Genomic DNA, 20,707 nt, shown 5'->3' on the forward strand with positions numbered 1-20,707 from the left:
GAACGTGTGTTTGGTTTCGCGAACCATTCGTTGTTTATCTTATAGTGAAATTTTGCTCAACAATTTTTTTCTCATCATACTTAATTTCTACCTCGTGGTAAGTGTTTAAAAGTTCTAAAAATATAAAGTGCATTTGTATTCGTGGTACGGTTTGGGAATAATTTTAAAAACGTGCCGTTATTATTTCACGTTGCATTGTAATATTTTGGCAAAATTTCTCCGAATAAACAGCTGGTAATTTAATTAAAAAACATGTAATATTCGCGAACATGACGAAAATCTTGTTGCTATTAGTGTTGTCTATTATTTTATAATATTCTCGATTGCAATAACAAATTTTATAATACGTTTTCGTTCTTGGTATACACAAACGGCGCGGCGGTACGTAGGTATAAAATTCTAATGACTAGCCAACTTTTTTTTATTTTTCAATTTGCATATAGGTATGTACTTACTTTAGATTTCAGACAGTCGTATTTTCTTTTTCATGATTTTTTCGAAATCTTATTTCTACTTTCATGTACGCGAAATTGAAAGATTTTTATTTAAAATTGATCTTTGTTTATTTTTTCAAAGACGATTGAATTTCTGTAGCCTATTTACCGAGCGAGAATTTTAATTGATAAATCATTGTGTTTTAAATGAAATACCTAGGTTATATTTTGATACTTACATATGTGAACGGATAACTGTGGTACAAAATTTAGATTTTCCTCCTGCAAAATTTGTAGTCTTTGCACAAAAAAATTGAATTGTGTTACCAGGGCATTCGTTTTGGAGAAAATTGGAGGCATAGATAGGTAGAGATGCTTCAGATCTTTCCGGTAGACGTTTTTTCTTGGGTACTAATGTTTTTCATAATTTTTTGAATTTTTTACACCCTTCAACCCTCCAACGCCTTAAAAGATTTTAAACGTTTTGAATAAATTTTATTAAATTGTTTCAAAAATTGTTCTGAAATAATTACAGGTGTCGTAACAAAGCGACGTGACGTCAATAATTAGTGAGAAAATTTCAACTTTTTAAAGAAATAAATTCTTGAACAATGAAAATTTGTCATTTAAATGTAATTAACAAAGTGAGCTATTTAAATGAAGAATCCTCCCACTTGAGAGGAAGTAGTCTGAAGCTTTTTTAGATTTGAACTTTTTCAAAAAACTATTTGCAGAGATATTACCTTAATTGAAAAAAAATGATTCAAGGCTGCAAAAGAGAAAATTGTTTGGAAATTCAACCTTCTCAAGTCATGCACGGTTCTTTTCAATTTTTTTCGAAAAAAGTCAGAACATGTCAGTCGTTACCTAATTGTTTTTTAAATCATGAGATGTATCCACCTAAATTTTTATAAAATTGAAACAAAACTTTTGGCTCACTGAAAGAGCATTGTCATCTAAAATTCAATATTAAATTTTTGAGCTGCCAAAGTTTATTTTTTGATTTTTGAAAATTTTTTGAAAATTATAGAAACAGCTCATCCACCTCCAGAATCGATTATAACCTTTTTTTTGCCGAGCTGAAGTCTCTATAGCAGATTATTTACAAATTGATAAGCTCGTGTATTTTGAAAGAATTCCAATTGTGACCACTTTTGAATCAGTATAAATTCTCCAGCCAACAAAAAATTGATTATGTCTCGTTGGTATAGTACCTAATTCCTATTAAAGAAATGTCAACTTTTGCTTAAAGCTTCAACTTTAAGTCGTTCCAGAAGGCGTTGTGGTCAACTTCGATAGGTAAAATTTAATTCTGCCAAAAATTTGACATTCCAAATTTATTAGGGCAGGTGAATATTGCAAATCTGAAGTGATGAGCTGAAAAGCGTATTTTTTTACATAATGTGAGTTGAAAAATCTCAAATTTTGAAAAAAAAATCAAAACATTCATATTTTGGCTTGAAAAAGTTGGCAATCAATGCGAGCAGTTGATTTTAGTATTTATGAATTGATTTTCAGATTTTAATTGTGTGTTTAGGCCTACTCTTTTTGTAGAAAATTAAAACACCAATAGGTATTAGCCATTAGGCTATTTTCGCCATTTTCGAAAATTTGCCAAAAAAAAACCACGAAAAATCAACCTTTAAGCTCTTCCCCTCATAAAAGCCTTGTGGCATGTTGAGGCGGTGAGGGTGTGCACAAATCTGTATCCAGATATTCAAACAATAAAAAACGTTTAAATTTCAAAAAAAAAAAAAAACCTTTAAGCTCAAAACTTGATGCTCTTTCAGTGAACAAAATTCCCCAACTCAATCAGAACTGACGGATTGTAAAGATTTCCTTGTCAGAATTGTTACCCACCTCGAAAGTCTTGTAAAATACCTCAATATTTTAATCATTTAAAAGCTACTTATTGCCTGGAAGAAACTGTATCTACGTCATTCACTCATGTCCTACCGTTTACGCAACTCTCAGGATACACCCTTGCATAATTCAAAAGAAAAGAAATTGTTTTGTTAGTAATTGTGTTGAACAGAAAAGAAAAAAAGTTGAAACAGAGTAGGTAATTTAATAACCCCAAAGCTCCAGCAAGTACCAAAGTACATGCAATTTAAAAACAATATTTAAACAGTTGTAGGAATATTTCTTGCGTAGGTAAGCGTAATACGTATAAAGGCTGGAAAACAATCGATTTTTCCTGCCAACTTTTCACAATGTCAAGTTCATCGGTTATACGCGCTCGAATTGACGTAATTGCCGTTTAATTACACGAAGTTAGATACATTTGATTTTTTTTCCAAGATGAAAGTAACTAGATGATTATTAAAACCAAACCGAATATTGCGCTGCGTTTATCTACTGTTATTTTTTTGTCGATGTAAAGAGATGAACGTTTCGTAATCCACTCGAAAAGAATATACGAAAGCTATAAAGGAGGGTTTCAAAGATTACACTTCCAGGATAAGGAACAATGAGAAAGGTAGAGGTAAAAAAAAAAGGGACGACAGCCGTTATGAAATACCACCAGTGTGCATTTAGGCACGCGCTTCCAACTGTTACTACCCTTTTGGGGCATCTTGAAGAGGGGAACGGGGCTGAAAAAAATTCTCACACTCGAGCCCGAAGCATAGGTAAATTTAATGAAATTTTACTTTTGCTGGGTATACGCACTTTTGCATAGCATCTAGGACTATTTATATAAGCTTTCTAGTCAGCTGATCTAATTTGTGAGAATCTCGAGCTATACTACTACGTCTCCATTGGCATCTTTGTAAACATGTTGCCATATGCCGCTCAATAATGTAAATAATTTATTAGGGGTTGTTGGCACACGTGCCCAGACCTTTGTCAAAACTGTTACAAGATATCCACTAAACTGTAAGAAGTGTTTCTTATACGTTTAAGGTTTGTTATTCGGGAATTAGATTAGCTGATATAATAGGATCCAGGTGCGGATCGCGCCCCCAACTTACGCTTTCCTAACCTCAATAAATGGCTGAGACGTTTAATATTATTTGAAATATTTCCGTATAACAGACGTAATCGGCGTATCCGATTGAAAAAAACTATACGTATTGTTCGTGCGCTCTAACGATGGCACGTGGTATGGATGAAATTTCAGTTATACTTATATGTATTTTTTTCCTTCATCCGATGCTCGAGAATGCCTACGAAATCACGTTACATTTCGATATATAAATTCATCTTATCTGTATTACTTATAATATTTGCAATTCTTTGGAGTTCGCATTTTGGGTCAGTATTAATGGAAAAAATGATTTTTAAAAATATGTACCCAGCTTGGTAGGCACACTTCGAATCCGTTAAACAAATACGATTAAAGATATAGGAAATATTCGAAAAGAAAATCATTTAATTTCAAAAATTATGTGTTGTCAAATCATCGACAAAGGATGAAAGAAAAACATCTTGCATGTAACACAAACCCAACTACCTACCGAAGTCAATGAGCATTGTAACAACTTGCTATTTGTTATATCCCCTGGCTAGCGTCCTGCTGGTCAGTATTCTGGCTTGACAGCGATCACTATTCATTTTATACACCGTAACATAGTATCGTACAAATAATATAGGTAATCATTTTAAATGGTCGTTTATCAAATAACAAGCCTTATAGATTTCATTACAAATGTTCGGCGGTGTTAGTTTCGATTGATGATTATTTATGTAGGCTACTTTATTGCCTATAAAATTTCCTACCTAGAATTTTCCCATCTCATACTACATATATAGGTATAAACGAAAGAGGGAAAATTGAACGAAAGAGGCCCAATTTTTTTCGTACACGAAAGTTGGGAAATGTTTGAAAATAGGTACCTAATCTATTCTCAATCTCAACGAGTGATTAAAAGTTGAACTAAGTAAGTATGTATCATTAAATCAGTTAACTTATATTTGGGTTCTTTAGCTACTTCTACAACAGAAGAATGTTATTGATGATCTGCTGTTTTTCTCCAAATGAAAAGTTCAGTCGATCAGTTGTTTGAATACCTTGACCGACCTGTTGCATTGTGAATTTGCGGTGCAAACAGTACCTAATTAATTTCACCCTTATAACGTAGGTACTAAGATGGGGAAATGGATTTTTTTTTAGCTACCTAGCTACCTATATAAAAATGTCGAGTTGCGCAGAATTTTCCCAGTATTGGGCATCTTTATGGAATTATTTAGCCTTGATTGTGAAACGTACGTCCCGGTTTTACCTCTCGTTTGTTCAACTGCTCCTTTTACCTTCCTCTTTATTCTCATTCTTTCCTTTTTTTGCTACCTTCGAGTGAGATTAAATCGCTTCAAGAGATTTTTTTCTTATGAACAATCAAACGCCCAACGTCTTAATTTCGGACAGAATTTAAAAAAAGTGGAAAGTGAAAAATGAAACATGACATTTCTTGTATGTACCTACATTTTCGATTGGTGAAAAATCGTTTATTTCTTTTTTTGATTTTGTTTTTAGGGATCGGATTTGTCTTTAAAAATGGTGTTCAACAAATTAGGACGTTTGACAGTACCTACATACCTACCTACCTAATTAGATAAGTAGGTTAGTAGGTATCACTTTTTTCATCTTCTGATCAAATTGGGATGCCTGTAGTAAGGGCTAGTTCGGGTCACATAAAAAAAAAGATATAAAATCTTTGCACCCCCAAAAACTTAAAAAGTAAACTTTCTGCTTCGAAATAAGCTTTAAAATGAGTATTTTTTCCACACATGAGTTACATTTTCCAAAAAATTTGACTTTCGTCTAAAAATTCTCAATACGCTAGAGGTGAGGTAGGAACTTGTTAATTTTTTATTCCCACGAATTTGTAAATTCTGAAATGTATTTTTTTTAGGGGGAGAGGGAAGGGAAGAGAGTCCCCTTTTTATTAGTGTAAGAGAGGATCATAAATTTTTCTGTATACAAGTAGATATAGTACAAAATAAGAAATATGATGGGAAATATGCAGGTGCTCGCCGTTCAGTCCCAAAGTAAAAAAAATGCACGTGGCTATATTTTCGAAAAATCAACGTACCTACCTACATTTTCTTAATGAGAAAAACAAATCATGCCCGGTTTTTTGAAAGTTTTTTTTTTTAGCAATGCATGGGAGGGGTGTTGAATCCCCAGGATTCTTAAACTGCATTCACATACCTACTTTCGTTTAATTTGTAAGCTTTATAACACATAACATATAATATACGAGTATTAAGCATAACCTATATGCAGCCGCAAAAGAAGAACCAATCACAACTCATTACACTCAAATTCAGTCAGTTTGATCGTTTCTTCTTATTGGTCAATTCTCATGAATTATAAATTATGTATCAAGTAAGCAAAAGTAGGTACCTATGTGAATGCAACTTTATGTAAATAAGTCACTGCTCAATGCTCAGGTCACAAGGCGACGCGACGTTAGATTGGTTCCATTTTTGAACAAAATAATGAAGATAACTCACCACAAAAGCTCTCTCAAACTCCGTGTTTATGTCATGGGTGATGGTGAAGCGAAACGTTTACCTAAAATTCTTCAATCCCATCAGATGCAATTAATTCAAAAGTGTATTGTGAAGAGGAGGGAGGAAATCATACGAAAGAAATATCAATTTCGTCGAATGAGTATATATACCTACGGTCGTTTTTCCTGTTCGATTTTTTCTTTCATCTTTTTTTGACAATTTGGGAACAGAAAAAAAAATGTCTGGAGTCTTGTTCCAAATTTTGTCTTTTGTATGTGAATTTGCGGTTTTCAAAATTTCCCTGAAGTATTGTTGGTTAGATTTGTTAGGCACATGGTTATCCGAAAAATTTTGAGTCACCCACTGGAATGTTGCACTAACTTTGAGGAGGTCAGGTGGGGCATACGTTTATAGATAGGTAGTTCTGACTTTAACAAATAGGTACCATATTATATATACAAAAAATTTTCGATCACGATGAGGAAAAAAATGGCCAACTTTAAATATGCATCAGTGCATCATATGTGTAGGTACTGGAAATTATATTTCATTCACATTATGAAACCAAATTCAGGCAAAGGTAATTTATAACAAATATCGCCAAAATTTATCATTTACCTACCTACTCACGAATTTTATAAATTCTGAAAATGTTGGTCGAAATGTGACTCACCTGTACAAATGTGTAAGTTTCCAAAAGTAAGCTATATCCGAGTAAAAATTTTCATAGCTATATTTTTTGACAGTGAACGTGTTTTTCAAACGTATAGATATTAATTCACATTTAGCTCGATTCGAGCCATAAATTAAATGCCGGAATCGAAACAGTCTGGTTAAACGATGGGAAGGGTAGCGTGTGCTTTTTTTTACGCCGTTAACAAATAAGTCTCATTATTATTAGCTACTTTTTTTCCCGAAAGTAAACGATATTGCGAGTTTATTTTTCAAGATACAATTAAGATAAGATGGTAAGGTAATACTAACGCGACGACTGGAGATAATTATCAAAATGTTGGAAAGTTTATAACCTAGTGGGAGTCTATGAAATGGCATTAAGACATTAAATGATGTTTACTTTTCCCTTCGCGTATATTTCAATATCTTCTACGACAGGCTTTTCGTCTCTCGAACGAGCGTTTTTTTTTACTACGAATTTGTCTCCGCGGTGGGATAATTTTTTATGCAAATGGTTATTACAAAAGATTACCATTTATTTCAACAACTCGACGTTAAAAGTTGACAACGTGGAATATGATATCTCGATGGAATGTCTAGTAAGCTGGCTCACATGGCTGGACGGATGAGGAACGATTTTCGTCGACTTTACTAATTGCTTCTCGATTGTACACCGACGATCGAGCTGTCGCTGTAGTTATACCTATAGGTGCGATAGACGATATGTGGGCAAATGCTGCAGCTCTCTCGCAGCTCATCGTCTGCGTCTTGCTGCAACAAATTTTTTACACAATACCGACATACACACCGAGAGGTGGTTAAGATGATGTTTTTAAAAAGAAACTAGATTCTTTTGTATTAAACGCTCTCGCACGTAGCGAGCACGTGTAAAGAAGGGGACGCGACCAAACCTAAAAGCCCGTGTACGGCGGTTGTCGTATAATTTATGACGTGGGTGGCACGCGCGACTCCTCGCTTCGTTTCTCATCTTCCGATCAATAATATTATATTTTGATTGAGAGAAGAAAAAAAAAGAGAATCGAAAATTATTATAATAGAAAAAGTGTATATTCCACAGTGAATAACATATAACAATACGCGTGCGATGACGTGATTTAATGTGTCGTTCGGCGAATACAAGTATTTTCAATCTACCTGGTAACGGTTTTTTTTTACTCTCATCTGCTCGACGATAGGTGAACACGTCGGACGTGTGCTCGGTGCAAAAAGTCTTAGGTGAAAAAATCGAACAGCGCTTCTTTTTGAATTTGTCGCGCGATTCTTTTCTCGCATTGTAGCTGATCCGCTCGTCCGGGCACGCTTATTACCATCGAATAAGGTTTATCGTTTCTGTTTTATTGTTATTTTAATTAGTATCGAGATGTTAAAACTCCACCGTTTTTACGACATACATATTAAAAGTTTTACTTCGTTTCTGAATGTACAGAACCTCCATACGCACTTAGAGATACTTACGGGTACTTACCACCATTTGTAAATATGCCTACACAACGGTATGTGGCATGCGTTTTGTAGATAAATATCAACCTAGGTACTTAAATAGATAGACGAGTAAAGTACGAGTGCATAAATATGCATTTTTTTGGTTTTAGCGATGTAATGGCTGCAGTAGAGCTTCCTGTAGTCCGCTGCAACCCATTTATTAAGATACTGGTCAGTTGTGCACCCTTTTTCGAGGATATAACTCTGATAAATTTTTATGAATCCACGAATTCAAATTTTTTTTGTCAGGATAAACGTCTGCCTGAATTTGGAACATTTTTTCCACAAAAGCACTGTTGACTTCATCATTTTTCAGGATTGATGGGAGTAGTGAGACTAAAATTCAATTTGATAATTATAGACAATTTTGAAAAAATCTCAAAATATACCTACAAGGATAATTATGAAAATGTTACTGAATTATGGGCCGTAGATTGATACAAATAATTACCTAATTGAATGAAAACGTAAGTATACCTACCTATAAGTAAATATTTTTAAAAATTGGAGGTTTTGAAGTAAGTAAATGACACACAAAAAAAAAACGTCAAAACTTTAAGAATAAAAAGAATTTTCAATAGTTAAAGTTCAAAAATCGTGACTACATTCCTCTGTGTTGTTCTTGGTCCAAAAAAACGTAAGGTTAAGCCGTTGAACGCGTTATTATCGAAAAAAAGATTTCAAATCGTGTCCAACTTTTCTGTCAAAAAATTCCGAAAGTTCAAAAATCGCAATTTTAATTCTTCGTCTGGCTCTGTATTTTTTTGAAGTCGCATGACTACTCAAGCTTTTTCAGAAGCAAAAAATTGGCATGGTTTTTTATATGTGTTTTTCTCGAAAAAGTGATTTTGGTGGATAACTAACCCTCAAATCTCATTCCATTGCATGAATGTTCGCTAAAAAACTTTTCGATCATTTAGACTAGGTATTTTATTGATGGAATTATAGGTGGGGTTTGAATCTTCTATATATAGCTTCAAATGATAGAATGAATGAGTAATCAAATGGCTAGTTCTTACATTGAAAAACTTTTGTCACAAACCAGATCATACAAAGCAGTCTTGGAGGAGAGCGGAGATACAAATTTTTCAAGAAAAATTGTGAAATTACAGAAAGTGCAAATAGGTTGGTGAGTATCTACAACTCTGAGAGTCTGCCATTTGAATTGTAAAAGGAAAAAATATTTTCAAAACACGAATTAACCCCAAGTACGTAGGTAAATTAATATTTGCAAATTTTCAACCATCAGCAGAACATTAAAAGTGCATGGTCTTGGATTTTGATGGCAAAATGGCTGAGGTTGACGCAGAATCTCAAATACCATACAATAGGTACCTATATCTTTTATAACTGGGCTGTTTTTCTCAGAACGGGTTGGGTGAGGACTTGATCGAAAAAAACACGATTTTTTGAAAATGTCTCACTTTTGAGGGCTTATATCTCCTCTATAAAGAGTACCTCCGCGGATAAAAAATGTTCAGGCCGACTTTCAACTTAAAGTGAAGGTCTCCACTGAATTTAGTCAAAATCCTTCGACTTCCTTTTTTTCGTGATCCACGCTTGATGTCCATAAAACTCGAGCCAATAAAACACTTCTATGCCAGAATTGAACTGTAGACTAATCAACTTCATAAATTTTCAGATGTAAATACAAAATATTGTTTCACTTGAGGCTTATAACTTCGCAAATTCATAAAAAAAAATCAACTTTAGCCTCATCTGGGCCATTAGAAATTAGGGAATACCTCGAATATTTGAGATTCTCTATTTATTCAATCCAAAAGTTTCATTTCAATTAATGATTTCAAAGTTGAGGAGTTTTCTTGTAAATATTTGGCGCATAGTTCGAGACTACTTACCTTATGCATTCTAGCCTCTGTAAATGTAAATCGAAATCACGGGCCTCAAATGCAATAATTTTTATCATATTCTTCGCAGGTATACTTATACATTTTCTGAGTGTAATTGTATCTGCTGTAGAGTTCGCAGTAAAATACCTAATTCAATTTTTTTCCAACTGGAAGCATTTTTTTCGCGATTAATTCCTCCTTAAAGGATAAATTGATCGTGGCATCAGCTTCGTATGTGATGCGACTAGGTTACGCGATAACATCTGAGCCTAGGAATGCGCGATACGCCTTTTATTGAAACTCCTACAGATGCGATCTCGTTCTCCTCGTCGGAAATATTCGCTCCTGTTAGGGAAGTTTGTGTCTTTATGTTGCGTAGCACACGCCAATGTTCAATACCGGTCGTCCCTAATAGTAACAATTATCACGTAAATAAAATGATGAACGGGTTGAGCACGACCGTAATGAAGTAGGCACCGCGAAGAGGAAACAGAGACTTGTTCGCAGAAACAGGTCATTTTGCACGTTTTATTTCTTAAATGTTTTTCTGCATTATCTATCCTTCTATATATCGTTATCCGTTATTTTAATATTTTCCATTGTATATGTGATGGATACGAGCAAAATCTCAAGTTTTACCAATTCCGTTATCCGTCAGCAGTCGATCAGTCATGGAGCGGTGATCAATTGTCACATGCTTTGTCATTCAGGTGTTACGATTCACCAATAACTATTACCCATACCTACTTATATCTGGATATCCATTTGTTTCCAATCTTGAAATATGTTCTGCAATGTGTAAAAAAAATTCTCAAGTCCATGGTACCGATAGATAGGTAGCTAAGAAAGTATTATTCGGTAGCTTGAACAGATTTTTAATCTATAAAAATAACACCATACGTACCTAATATTACTCAACTTATTTGTAGATTAACGAGTACCTACTTAATTATTTTTTAAAATATCTTGTAATTAAAATTTTGGCCGATGGGTATAAACTTAATTTTATGATAAAATCATCTTAATCCCGTTACAAATATGCACAGCATGTCCTAGAAGTTCTTACAGATGCATTCAATTCTTCACTTGGTGATGAAGATTGTAGATGGTTAGATGCACTTGAATATTTTTGTTACATTTTTCATAACAGATGTTTTCATTATTTATGTAAGATTGTGAGAGTCACAAATTTTTAGGTAGGTATAGCTATTTAATTTACCAGAGCTTTCAAAAAAAATTAGGTGAGTTTCTTTGTAAATAAATTTGAATAGCCACTGATTTATTGTTCAGATAACGTACGTTTGAGCGATTCTGTAACGAATTAGATCACTTTTGAAGGAGATGCTGAGGTTCAAATTCAGTTTTCAATAATTCTGAGGAAAAAGAAGTTGCGATGTTTGTAGAATCCAAAACTATCTGAATCAACTCGCCATTTCCATTTTCCACCCATAAAAAAAAAATTGAAAAACATGACTCGTTCACACATTTTTTGAGCACACAGTAGATATAGCCTACAGTTTGTAAATAGTCAGTTCATTTTCTCCAATTATTTCTAGGCGACGACGACGAGACGATAATTAAGTCATAAAAGTATACGAAATATTTTCATAAATCTACCTAGGTAAGTACTTGCGCAAAAGCTTCAGCTTCCGTTCGCCATATTTTGTTTCATCTCCTGAAATGCGTAAGTATACCTACTAAATAAAAATCAAGTAGGACCACCTCTGACGTAATTAATCTCATACATTACAATGCAGTGATTAGTTCAGCAAACATACCTACATATACAATTCTAGTACAACATACGAACCCGTACAAAAGAGTTTTTTTACTCGAGATACTCAATACCTCGTAGGCAAACCTTTTTATACCTTTTGAAAACAAGTTATCAGATAGAAATGTATTATTAATAAAGACGCGTCGCTCGTATCTTCAAATACGTAGACGTACCTAACTTATTCACGCGTAAATGATGAACGGGTGGGCGAGTTCGCACACGAGGAATGGTCGAGTGCGTGTCTAGTTTCGCAAATCTCCCTCGTGGTACAACCCTTTCGTCCACGCGAGTACCTTTGACTGTGTGTCTTTGTGTAATCAATAGCAGCACGTGCGGGAGGTTTTGCAAAATACCCATCCTTTTCAAAACCAAAAAAGAATCTTCGCCTGAAATTGCCAATCATTTATTCATTCGAAAAGTTTGCAAGTTGAAGGCGTGGCTGGATCAAATTCTTGGAGGGAGGTTGGTGAGAGCAAAATTTATGACAGTGATTTCAATTTCAAAAACAAGAATAAGATAAGACCATTGAACTAGCTAAAAACACGAGGGCTTTCTGGGCACGAAGTTTACTATAGAGAAATCTTGAGGGAAGGCAATTCTGCTATGAAATTTGGCAAAAGAAAACTGTTGGATATTAGTATGCTAAGCTGTCCAGAAAATTTTCGGAGTTTGTTTCTTTTTTGCAATTCACGAATGAACAAAATATTTGTGTAAGTATCCTCAGCGTGGATCACCAAAAAAAGTCGGAAGATTTAGACCAAATTGAACGGAGATCTGCATTTTCAGTTAAAAGCCTTCCAAAAAAACTTAGGTCCGGAGGTATTCCTGGAGGGGAGATATGAGCCATAAAAGAGGGGTATTTCCGGGGAAAAAAATCCCAAGCTTTTCGTTGCAGTCCTTACCCAACCTGTTTTCGTAAAAATGGTTTGGTCTTAACATATATATATAGAAATTGATGATTTTGCGTCGACCTGGGCTATTGCCAAAAAAATCCAGGACCATTTTTAGGGTTCTACTAAATGGTTAAAAATTTGCAAATCGCATATTTTTGAGCAAATTTATGCTTTGAAAATATTTTCCTCCTAAGTACTAGGTAAGCATTAATTTTATGCTAAAATATGGAAAGAATGGATAATTTCTGAAACTATGTAGGTGAACCAAAATAAAAACCTTCAATTTTTGTATTCACGATCCACACTTCATCAATTTGATTCAAAATAGAGCCCAATGAATTATTTTGTTATTGGTAAAATATGCAGGTACATACATGTTGGGGAGTATAGGTATAATTATCTGAAAAAACCTTTATCAGAATGAACTCATTTCTGTACTACGAGTATTGAGTTCGCAAATTCAATTTCTCAAGCCAACGTTTGATCCCATGGAAAATACTCGTAAGTAAAAAGTAAAAACTCACCTCTACCTACCTATTAAAAAAACAACTAAATTACAACTTCACAATAATAAGATAGGTAGGTACCTCTACCTACCATTCTCACGCATCAAAAGTTATTCTTTTTCCATCGTCGGCGAACGATTATGAAGTACCTAAACAAAAATAAAATAGACGAGAAATACGTACGAGATTTGAAAAACCAAAAAAAAAAAAAAAAAGGACTGGCGAGCATCATTTGAGAAGGATCAATATAAAAGTTGTTTAAATTCTCAACATCGCGTTTAAAGCTCATAAGTTTGGCTTTGTTTAATTTGCATCATTTCAAGAATTTTTCCTTTTTTCAGTATCAAGTTTCCAAAAGCTCAAAATTTGTCTCCTTAGTACTTTTACGCGATCTTCTATCTCTAATAAATGTGATGCGATCTAGTAAAGAAAGGGTATACCTAAAAATCGGGAAACTTTAATTTCGTTTTTTTGTCCAATATTGTAATGATTATGAACACCTACACAAACATTTAAAAATATTACAATCCGGTAAAAAAATGTAAAAGTTACAATTTTTTGAACTTTCAATTCTAAAAAAGTTGATTTCGAGAAAACCGGCTTTAAAGTTTGCATTCTGATTTCAATTAAATTGAAGTTTTAAAAAAAATGTTGAAAAATCATTGTATTTTTTAATGTATGTAAAACATGATTTTGTGGTCATTTTCTTTTTTTTTCTTCAAAAAAGTAATAATTTACCGACCAACCTTTTGAGAATTTTAAGACTAAGCGTCCTACGATATAATATTACCTACCTATGTAATCGAAATCGTAGAGAATTTGATTCTCTTTCAGAATACTGTCATCAGATTTTTGCTGAGACGTACAGTTCATTCGGTATATTATGTGGAAAACTGAAAGATTACAAATTTTCTCATGTTTATTTCATATGAGCTTTTGGATTTTTTTTCCATTCACACACGTCAAATATTGTTTTTCAAAATGGTTTTCGAAATTGATACGACTAGGAAATTTTCGAAGGAGATGAATTTGGAAAATGTCAAATATTCATAACTATACGTCTCATGAAACTATAAAGACGCAATTTTAAATTTTGTAATGAAAAAAATCGTTCTCTGCACAAAAGTGATTAAAAATATAAGTACCTACACCTATGCTGTGTTAAAAGAGGTATGAAAAATAATTTTCAAACCTACAAAAATAATAAAGAATTCTATCGAATCGAGCTCGGAGCTCCTAAACGTTTAAATATCTTCATTTTCAACAATCCATTTCGATTTTAAATGTCTCGTTTCACGCTTAAAACTACCCTAACAACTGAAAACTGCCGTTAGAGTAAATTAAATACTACCCTCACTACTATCGTAGTACCACGCTGACTACTCGTAGTCGTAATAATCGCTACTTTCGGCGAAAAATTCTGTTGGCGCGATATTCACTTGTTGAGTTGGAATATCACATGTTTCAGACAGGTGTAAACGTTTGCGGTTCGGGCATCTTCGTAGATGTTCGTATTAACTGGGCAGGCTCGCGAGGTGGAAGGGTACGTTCACGAGATAGCTTGTAATATGTTTTAACTCAGCCCGTATTAACGACGTATCACTTTAATCGAAATGTGATTGCGGTTTTTCGTTTTTTTCTATGTACGTTATTATCGTTTTTCAAGTTCGTAAATTTTGATAAACTTTTTTTTTTAATTATCATTTTTACGTAATACTGTTTATGTTTTTTTCGGTTTGCTTTTGTTGATAATGCATTCGTTGTAAAATATTCGTGCTTACGTGTTGTGTTCTGAAGATAACAATTTACATATTTTGGTGCCACAATGATTCCTTACAATGGATATAGAAATGCCTTCCGAAAGAGGTATGGATTCATTTTTCATACTATATTATCGTGAAATTTGGCGGAAATGTGTTTAAAATTCAGTATCTGTGATGGCCGGTCGTGTGTGGTAACTACGATTTAAAATTTGCTAACTTATCGTAAGCAGTGTTATCATATGCGATGAAGATGTGAAAAATCTCCAATACCATGTTCAAAATTTTAATTCTATTTGTTTATGAAAATGTATCTTATCAGAATTACTTATAGCTCGAATGTTGTGATTTCGGATCGCGATTGATTTATCGAAGTTTTTTCTATAAATGATCCTCAGTACCTAGGTATTTAAATTATTCAAGTCTCGATCACTGCATTTTTTTTCTGGAAATCGACTTTCTACCATGTGTGATAAAAATCGATCAACGATGGCTCATATTCCTCGAAAATGTCAAAACAACTGAGGAGCTGATTGCAAAAGTAGCCCTTGTCACATGAACTTTTAGACACGTTTTACTCGATTGCACCTATTGCCAACTGCGGAGATCATGTTGTAATGATGAAATGACCGTCAAGTTAGTCTACCCTGAGTAGCCCTGAGAGGAATTGCTTTATAGAGTTTACATTCATGATACTGGGTACGCTCAAGGGAGAGCTTTGGAGATTGCATAGGTTCATGTGACAAGGGCTACTTTTGCAATGAGCTCCTCAACTCTAATAAAGTAATAAGACTGTGGAATTTGGCTATAATGTTTATCTTTATCAGGAATTCCACGCTCCAGTCTAGTGCCTGATAATTACTGATAAGAAACATGATAGGTATCTACAAAGTAGCTAAATGCTATGGCCATCTCACTTCCGCAATTTTGGCGCCTTTGAACACATCGATGAGCTTCTTTATCACACGTGGTCGGGAAGTGATAAACTGATTCTGATTATCTCATTTATACATCAAAAACTGAACTCGTACAAATATACCATAAATTTAGCCGAATTGAATAAGCTCAATGATTGAAACTTGAATGAAATCAGACAGCGAAGAAAAAACTTATTGAAATACGAAGAGGAAAAAACTTTGATAAGCTGAATAAGTTTATCAATAATAAAAACCAACTGAAAGATTAGGACATTTCCTTTAAGTTATTACTTGTTTAGAAGAGCTTCTGTGGGTGCGCTGTGAGCTGTGTGATAAATGATAAGATCAAGTTATTACGATATGTCAACACGAGCAAATCTTCTTAATACACGAATATGTATTTACCGGTTCATGATATGAAAGAAATAAGAATGTCTTCAATAATTCTACGAATAATGCGGCATTGCGGCTACAATCTATCTACTTCTATTTCACAAAAATGTAGACTCGCTGTTTCCTCGAATCGAGTTTTAGGTATTTGTCACGTTGAGAATTTCGTGAACGGTTGCAGATCATGGATCAATTCGCGAAAGAATTACCTGGGAGGAATTTCCTTCAAAATTCTTCGGCTTAGGCTATCATCAGTGTCTTCTATTTTGCCATCTTTATTTGAGATTGAACGAGCTGTATGGCCAACGCTTTTCAACAATAGGTATTTTGTCGTAGATTTTTGTATTACTTTGGGTTTCTGAAGGAAGCTCTTGAAGTTGCAAAGCTATGCAGATATTCTTGCATGAACTTTTCCTCATATTTTTGTCGAATATTTGCTATACTATACTTAATAGGAAATTTCCATTAGCAAGAATTTATTTTATTCTATTGATTGAAAGTTGACTTAGTTTCATGCCGGTAAATTCGTCAAAAGAAACAATAATAATGATTCAAAATTAAGATTTGCATATTTGAAGTTCAACTTTATTGTTAAAACATAAAAATACTCACTGGGTTTTCAAAATATGTAGATATGTAGATGTAAATCGACTCTCTTCAAAATTGCAAAATTTTCATACTTTTTGGTATACTTACTGGAGCCCTTACTTTGAGAATTGAGTAGGGATGGAGAGGAGTTGAAAAAAGTTTTGTTTTAAATCAGAAGTGACATTTTGAGTAATTTCCATGTAGGTAGGTAGGTAGGTAGGTAAGGAACCTACATTTTCCTCTTTTGCTCAACTGAGAATAAATTATGTTAGTTATAATTATGAAATTGACATTTTTTAAAGCAATATTCGAGAAAATGCGAGTACTTTGGGAAACTAGAGCCCAGGTAATGTATATTGTGTATGTATTGATTTGTTTGTATTACTCAAAATGCTTCACAGGACAAAACACATCTAATTTTAGCTACATAAGTAGAAGACGGAAAATTATCACTTTTTTCTTTTTTCACCTGATGAGTGATGAGTTATCAGAGGAAGGAGCTAGGAAAAAATACCTTATATTCATCAATTTATCCATTATTATAGTCGTGTGAAATTTTATTACCCCTTTCCCGTCCTGCCGACTGCCCCTTGAGCTCTGAAGTATCCATATAGCCTCGTACCTGGGTAATTAATTTCGTCATTGTATTATGATTATGTATTTTTGAGAGCACAATTCTACTTAAAAATTTTATCAAGCTTGGGATTGAAAAAAAAACTTTAAAAGTAAACTTATGAGTTACTTCAAAAAAATAAAATGTTTAGGAAAGGACATGAAAGTCTTTGAAAAATTCAAAAAAGTTATGACAAACAAAAAAATTGTATTCAGAGGTATTCCTTCGTCTATGTATGTTCATTGGGTAGAATCTTTCCTGGTTGCGGTGAAAAGTTTCAAATAAGTATGGGTTCCAAAATTTTGAAAATTGTTTTTTTTTCAAATTTCGATTTCAAACATGAATAAAGAAAATTAACGCATATACAAAAGTTTGTTTTTACTTTATTGGAACAAAAATGAAAAAGAATTAAGCCATTTTAGAAATATGGAAAAATTATCAAGATCATTGCCCATCTGTCGGAAGGGAAAAGGGGGAAGATGCGTAGTTGTAGGATATTCACCCTTTTCCCTCTCCTCCTCTAAAATTTCGTCCGAGGAATATCAGAATAGTAAGTTTATACTTGTAGCATATCTAATGTTGAAGAATTGATCAATGAATTCATTAATCATTTTGATGAAAATTGATTCCGTGAGCCCTTTTTTTTATTGAAAAAAATACCGACCTATTACTTGTTTATTCTTGGATAATACAAAAACAAAAAAAAAACATTGTGAGTAAAATTCTGAAATTTCAAGTCTAAAATATTCATTGAACGTTTTGAAGGTCTGAAAGAATAAGGGATCCATAGTCTGATCCTAGGAATTGTCCACTTCATTGAGAACTAAGAAGTGAATTTGAAATCTTTTTTATTAGGGTGTTTCGAATCTAATTAAAAAGCTGAAATTGTTCACTATTTTATTCGATTTTTAAAAAATGAAAGTTTCAAATTTCAATGCGTTACCTACTTCTTAAAATGTCACCACATTTATACAATTCTAAAGATCAGTTTCAGAAGGATAAGGTGAAGGATACGAATGCGTCATTCTTTTATTTTCAAAAAAATAAAAACGAATTTCGTTCATATTCTTTAATGGTCATTGATAAAGAGTACAGAATAAGTTCAAAAGCATTGCGATTTTCTTACGTCATCGTTTGTATGCAAAAATGTTCAAAATAAAAACAAACATCTTGAGAAATCCTTCGTTAAAGTGGCGTTTTCCAAAAATAGGTACCTTTCCCGTTGATTTTGTAACGCATCGAACAATTACGAATTAATTTTTTTGCGACGTTTCAAGAATCATTCAAGTTTATAAAGATGAATATATAGGCAATTTGTAAGTCTTATTTTAAAGCCCTTGAAAGTTTCAATATGCATAAAATGTACGCTTATTAGTACATTTTGAAATTGAACAGAACGGAGCATAATATAATTTGTCATTTCGGATTGATAATGAATATCTAAATGAAATCTTTCTCGAGTCTTTATGTTCAATTTTATTTTTTTTTCCTGAATCGAAAACGTCTAATTGTAATACCTACTCTCGAACGTACGTCATTGCTAAATGAATAGAGTGAGCTTAAATGAATTGGAAATGAGAAAAAATAAACATAAAAAGCGTGAATGTATAGGTATAGATAAAGTAATTCCAAACTAATTATTATTATAATAAATACAAAGAAAGAAAGAAAAAAAGCTACGCGACGTCATACCATAAAACTACTTGAAAAGTATACTTAACGTACCAACACGCAAATAATAATAAATTTTTCGCGGAAAATCGAAACCAACGAGACTGTGCAAAATTTTCTTTCGCTTTTTGCGTGTTTTTGATTACTCCCACTAAGTAATAGAATTTTGCGTTCAAAGGTTTCAACGGTATGACGTCATAGTGTCAGAGAAGCGAAATGCGTCTTAAGTTGTTTTCGTTATAAAGTGAGCCCAGTCGTCGGTTTTTACGCGCCAGCTCTTCAGCTTCCTACCTATAAAAGAGAAATCGAATGAAAAATTCATCTCTCTGGAAATGGTGCCTGTGTAGGACTCGTGTAGTCGTTTCGGCTACGAAGTTTCGAAGTTTACGTGCTAATGATGCAAAAAAACGCAAAAAATCTATTTGTATCGATAATGTCGATGTAAATTTTACATCGATATTTCGATATGAAGTTTTTATATCGAAATACATGCTTAACATCAGTGTGGGTAAAAAGTTGAAAATTTGGTTTTTTAACTTATTTGACTCTTAAAGTCTATATTATGGACATAAAACAAACTTCCAGTTAGGTATACTTACTGTTTTTTGGCCTTTTTTGCACTTTTATGGTATCTCAGTGACTATAGATTTAAAAATTTGACGACGTACATGTTTTCAAAAAATTGATGCTATTAGGTTGAAAAAGAGGTTGATAGGGATCGAAAAATCCAAAATTTTGAATTTCTATCCTCTGGGTGTACCTACTCGAAGGTTTTGGTAGGTATTAAAAATGATTTTATTGTTTTTACAATTCTTGAATTTTTCTGCTTTTTTCTTGGACTCAATTTTTCGTCTAATTGAGTTAACCGAAATCAGCCGACTTGCTATGACCTTTTTTTTATTTAAAACATAGTTTTGAGTAGATGCCTGACGCGATGACGGCTCGAAAATTTTTCAAATGGTCCCTTTAGATTTTAAAGCAAAATCAAGTACATACTAAATATCCAATTATTTATTCTGATTTTGATTTAAAATTTCGAAACTTGAATACTTATTGCATAAAATTTAGCTTTGCTTTTCGTAGGCATCGCATTTTTCTCTTTTCGATTTCTGCAATCTGTGATCCGTCAAGAAGGAAAGAAAGAATTGCTCGGAGGAAAAATGAAAATTGAATTTGATCATAGTTTTCAAAACTTTTCAATTGCATGGAAAAAATTATTGAAGAAACGAAAGATTGAAAATTTGATTTCGAGTATAATTTAATTTTCTCAACTTTTTTCTGCACAAAATATCATTTTTAATTTTCCTTGCTCATGTGTTGAAAAAAAAACACGGAGGATGTTTGAATTATTTTCGTGCAATGTTGTCATGTTAGTGTTTTCCCTGTCGGATTTTTGAAATTAAATCGCCATTATAGCGTGGAAAAATCCACCATTATTAACAATATTAGCATATTTTATTCCGCATAAAAATTCTATTTTCAACGTTTAAGAGAATTATGCTGAAATTATGCCAAATTACGCCAAAAAACCTATTTCTTCTAGTTAATTTTTCTGAATTATAGACAAAATTGTAGGAGGTACCTACCGAATTATTTATCAGGTGAAAATCGACGATTTTTGACTTTTATGAAGAGAAATGTTGAGATAAATCTCGTGATTGATGCACAAGAGT

The 20,707-nt window shown here is 33.2% G+C and overlaps 1 protein-coding gene across 3 annotated transcripts in view; it reads left to right on the forward strand.

Moving 5' to 3' along the window:
• The window catches only part of LOC135838837 (zinc finger protein 768-like), a 41,826-nt gene continuing 21,119 nt past the window's right edge, over positions 1-20,707 (forward strand). The window contains exon 1 of one of the 3 annotated variants that reach the window (XM_065354628.1): positions 1-97. The gene's annotated coding sequence lies outside the window, so the exon portion shown is untranslated. Of the gene's footprint in view, positions 98-14,659; positions 15,050-20,707 lie in introns of those variants that run through there. The other 2 variants (XM_065354627.1, XM_065354625.1) reach the window with 2 other exon arrangements.

Source organism: Planococcus citri, chromosome 3, assembly GCF_950023065.1.
Source record: "Planococcus citri chromosome 3, ihPlaCitr1.1, whole genome shotgun sequence".
Classification (NCBI taxonomy): Eukaryota; Metazoa; Arthropoda; class Insecta; order Hemiptera; family Pseudococcidae; genus Planococcus; species Planococcus citri.